We start from the raw sequence: 5,641 nt of genomic DNA on the forward strand, positions 1-5,641 counted from the left end.
CCAATTACACAGATCAGGTCAAGTAGTTTTATTAGGGAGATAAAAAATAATACAACATAGTCTCTGTAACCTTCCTCAAAATAACAAAAGCACAGTGTAATATCTTGACTACACCGCTCGCGTTGCAAAATAKATTTAGAAATCTGTATTATTCAATTATTGCACCCACACTGCTCGCACTCYTCAACGAGCATCTGCGTTGCCAAGGGACTAGAAACGATTCGGTTGACCGTTATATGTGTGGATTAATTGTCGGAGTAGAGGACCTTGTGCATTTCAGGTAAAATAACAACTCAATGCTTATARCCCAGGACAAATTAGCTAGCAACAGCAAGCTAGCTAAATAGGACAAATTACCTAGCAAGTGCAAGCTAGCTAGCTAAATTGGCATAAATGTTAAATGCTTTTCGACCTGTCCCCAATATAATGTAATTGGTTCAGAGTTTGTTTTGATATTTTAACCTGCGTGTCGTGATTGCGTTTGGTGTTGGGGGACAAAATAAATGTATGCACAATGGCTCACGCACGCAGCCGGCTTGGGTTCCGTGTAAGGGAAACATTCTAAATAAAGTAAAGTACTGAACTGATATCACCCAGACCAAGGAAGAGTGTTTTAATATGGTTTGAAACTATTCCTTTGTAAATATAAAAAAATGAAAAAACATTGACCATTTAATTAATCATAGAGTACAACCAGGTGAGCTGGTTCTACTCTTTATMGGACATGTTCTGGTGTTTTGTGGTGGAAAACTGAGTGGGTCGAGCATAACACGTCAACCCTGTTACCGACAGATAGACAGGATTTTGTGAAGCTTGCATTCAATTGCCACTCCCTGTTGCACACAACAAGCGTCCATTCTCCCAGTCATGAGGGGATTTTTGGCTGATTTAAGATGAAATCGTCAACCCCGTTACGGTCAACCATGTTACAGTCAACCCCGTTACAGTCCACCATGTTACGGTCAACCCTGTTATAGTCAACATGATACGGTCAACCTCGTTACGGTCAACCATGTAACAGTCAACCCCGTTACAGTCCACCCTGTTACGGTCAACCCTGTTACGGTCAACTCTGTTATGGCCACCCTGTTATGGTCAACACTATTACAGTCAAACCTGTTATAGTCAACATGATGCGGTCAACCTCGTTACGGTCAACCTCGTTACAGTCCACCCTGTTACGGTCAACCTCMTTACGGTCAACCATGTTATAGTCAACCTGTTAAGGTAAACCTCGTTACGGTCAACTGTGTTATAGTCAACCTGTTAAGGTCAACCTTGTTACTTTATTTGGCACTTAATTGACACTACAATAGTATTTTCTTTTATTTAACCTCTTGAGATGGAAAACTTGTTTTTTATGAAGTTGAACATGTGAAGTTTATGAAGTTGAACTCTTTATGACAATGTTCAAGATACACTTCTTAAAAGGCACGGAATTGTTGGAATGATACCCAATTACACTAGGAGGTGAATGAGGCCTGCACTTTGTGCCCTGGTCTTCTACTACCATTACAGCCCTTTGTAATCTGTGTGTTGTTGTCTGCTGTCTTTAGGAGTGATGACATGCTGATATATTTGTAATCAACCCACCTGTCTGTTTGTCGGGTCTCAAACCCTAACCATTTTTCTGACCATGCAGACATCAAGAGTTGTGAAAGAAACTCTTTCTGGCCTTGTTCTGTGTGTGTGTGTGTGTGTGTGTGTGTGTGTGTGTGTGTGTGGTTGTGTGTTGTGTGTGTGTGTTGTGTGTGTGTGTGTGTGTGTGTGTGTGTGTGTGTGTGTGTGTGTGTGTGTGTGTGTGTGTGTGTGTGTGTGTGTGTGTGTGTGTGCGTGTGTAACTTGAGAACTAGAACAAAATCATGTGGGACAGGTGTTGTGCGCAGGAAAGCACTCCCTCCCCATACACACTGACCCATTTCTCTTGTTTCCCAGCAACACTGCTGCCACGTGCAGGTTAGACACACACACAGAAACTGTGCTGTGTGATGACACAATCGCCAGAGCCATCACCATTATTCATTACAAATTTGAATAAAATCCAGGCTGCCACATCACTACTAAAAAACAGTAACAGTGGGGACTGTGAAGAGACATACACATACAGGTACAGACACACGCATACGCACACACACGCCAGCACACCCACTCTACACACAAGTACATTGTAATATTGTTTTATGGTAGTGTTATAAATGTTTTATTGTAGATATGTAGTGATGTAATAATGTTATATGATGTACTGTTTAATCTTTTGTTTTATGTGTGCTGTAAGTGCCTTAATGTGTTTGGACCCCAGGAAGAGTATCTGCTGCCTTGGTAGGAACAAATGGGAACCATAATAAACCCAGGAAGAGTAGCTGCTGCCTTGGTAGGAACACATGGGGATCCATATAAACCCCAGGAAGAGTAGCTGCTGCCTTGGTAGGAACAAATGGGGATCATAATAAACCCCAGGAAGAGTAGCTGCTGCCTTGGTAGGAACAAATGGGGATCCCTAATAAACCCCAGGAAGAGTAGCTGCTGCCTTGGTAGGAACAAATGGGGATCCATAATAAACCCAGGAAGAGTAGCTGCTGCTTGGTAGGAACAAATGGGGATCCCTAATAAACCCCAGGAAGAGTATCTGATGCCTTGGTAGGAACAAATGGGGATCCATAATAAATACAAATACTAAACATGAAGGAATTCATGATCTACAGCGTGCTGCTGCATACACGACATGGCCAAAAGTATGTGGACACCTGCTCGTTGAACATGTCATTCCAAAATCATGGACATTAATATGGAGTTGGTCCCCCCTTTGCTGCTATAACAGACTCCACTCTTCTGGAAAGGCTTTTCACTAGTTGTTGGAACATTGCTGCAGGGACTTGCTTCCATTCAGCCACGAGCATTTGTGAGGTTGGGCACTGATGTTGGGCAAATAGGCCTGGCTCYCAGTCGGTGTTCCAATTCATCCCAAAGGTGTTCGATGGGGTTGAGGTCAGGGCTCTGTGCATCGCAGTCAAGTTCTTCCACACCGATCTCGACAAACCCTTTCTGTATGGACCTCGCTTTGTGCACGAGGACATTTTCATGCTGAAACAGCAAAGTGCCTTTCCCAAGCTGTTGCTACAAAGTTGGAAACAGAATCGTCTCGAATGTCATTGTATGCTGTAGCGTTAAGATTTTCCCTTCACTGGAACTAAGGGGTCTAGCCCGAACCATGAAAAACAGCCCCAGACCATTATTTCTCCACCACCAAACTTTACAGTTGGCACTATGCAATTGGGCAGGTAGCGTTCTCCTTGCATCCGCCAAATCCAGATTCTTCCGTCAGACTGSCAGAAGATGAAGTGTGATTCATCATTCCAGGGAACTCATTTCCAATGGCGGCCAGCGTAACACCACTCCAGCCGACGCTTGGCATTGCGCATGGTGATCTTAGCCTTGTGTGCGGCTGCTCGGCCAACAAACAGCTCTTGTGCTGACGTTACTTCCAGAGGCAGTTTGAAACTCGGTACTGAGTGTTGCAACCGAGTACAGACAATATTTACACGCTACGCGCTTCAGCACTTGGTGGTCCCGTTCTGTGAGTTTGTGTGACCTACCACTTGGCGGCTGAGCCGTTGTTGCTTCTAGATGTTTCCACTTCACAATAACAACACTACAGTTGACCGGAGCAGCTCTAGCATGGAAGAAATTTGACAAACTGTCTTGTTGGAAAAGTGMCATCCAATGGCGGTGCCACGTTGAAAGTCACTGAGCGCTTCAGTACGGGCCATTCTGCTGCCAATGATTGTCTATGGAGATTGCATGACTATGTGCTCCATTTTATACACCTGTCAGCAACTAGTATGGCTGAAAAAGCCAAATCCACTAATTTGAAGGGGTATCCACATACTTTTGGCCATGTAGTGTAAGTGCAGAAAATATCTAAAGCTTCAGAGGCTGAAATATGTGTCTCCTTAAGGTTCTAGCTCTGAAATGGTCTGTGACATGATTTAAGGCGATAGCATTCCTCAGAACCCCTGAGATAACATAAAGCAGTGTAAAGAAAGGTGGGAAGAAAGAGTGAAAGAAAGATAAAGAAAGGAACATAAGAGGAAAAGAACGAAGGCCCGTTTGTGGTCGTTCACTAACAGCCGTGAGCATCTCTTTCATTCTAACTCACATGACACCATCTCAGGTCTCTACGGCAACCGTCCACAATGACCAAGATGCAACTGGGAATAATGACCTCATGAATCCTCGTCTCAGGCCGAGGAGAAAGGACAGGAAGCCTAGAGTGAGGTCATTTGTGTTCTCAATGAGTTGGGATAACAACAGCAAAACCGTACAATGACTTTGGAGTTGACACTTGACACAAGCGCTGCCCATTGCCATTAGGCCTTTGAGCATTTAGGGGAGAAACATTTACTTGACAATTCTGTGATCTTCAGTTGAGTGCTGACGCAATGCAAAGCTATGATGGTCACAGTTCATTATGGCGGGATCACTTGATAGCTAACATCCTGGCTGTAATTCAGATATGGCAGTTGACCGTGTGTTTATCAAGTTTTGTAGCGAAGGGACAGATGCATTGTGAAATATGGAGTGTTTGATTTGGCAGCCCAGCTGCAGTGCAAGGTCCACTGTCTGGGGTATGAGACTGCGAGAGAGAAACAGAGAGAGAGAGAGTCAGAGGGATCGAGCGAGAGAGCATGTGTGTTGTGTGTGTGTATGCACACGTCGGCCAGGGAAAGTCCCCAGATTCTCCAATCAGAGAAACACTCGCCCTCCTCCGTCATTTCATTTTGATGAATGATAGCCCAATTTTACCATACCAATCCGAATGCCACGATTACAAAAAAAATATCCTTCTTTGGAAACAATTGTGTAAAAAAGGCTTATTTTCCTAGTAAAAGTGGAGGAATCATTCAAGGACGTAACCACTTCCATCTTTGTGGCTTTGAACATCCTGAAATAGTGTGCTGACTTCTCAGCACAAAGGATCTTGGTCTTTCATGTGACATGACAGAGTATTTCTGTCATGTTCATGGTCGACAGTGAGGTGACCATCATCACCTCTAACCACACAGGCTGGGGTAGATYGTCGGGTAACCTTCCAACCATATGGTTTGATGTCACCTCCAGTTTGATGTCACCAAATCCCCAGAATGTCACGTCCATATCATGTCCTGTCCATCCTGAGGCTATGGGCCAGTGATCTCACATAGCATGTAGAGGAATCCCTGTCATAATAGTAGAAACAATAGCTATTCTCTCAGAAAAGTGGAGAGAAATAGAAGACAGCCCTGTACTGTATCTACAGTCAACGGCACTGTGATCACACAGAGCGTAGCTCGGTACCCGATCTCTGTACTTCTGTATAGACAACTTGTTCTTCATTACATTGACTACAGGAGTTAGCAAGACAGCAGATCAGGCTACATATAGAGAGCTCAGCAGGAGAAAGTTATTACCATTGACCTACAGTCAGGGTTAGTGGCAGGAAAAAAAGCACTATATCAGATCAAAATAATCAGATAAACATTATGTCATTCAAGTCAGGCGACTAGTATGGCTCTGAGCCAGGGGTGACATCATCATCACTGTCCACAGAGCTCAAAACATAGCCTGCCTTACTTCCTCACAAATCCTAAAAACACATTAGCTC

This window comes from Salvelinus sp. IW2-2015, unplaced genomic scaffold (assembly GCF_002910315.2).
Source record: "Salvelinus sp. IW2-2015 unplaced genomic scaffold, ASM291031v2 Un_scaffold904, whole genome shotgun sequence".
NCBI lineage: Eukaryota > Metazoa > Chordata > Actinopteri > Salmoniformes > Salmonidae > Salvelinus > Salvelinus sp. IW2-2015.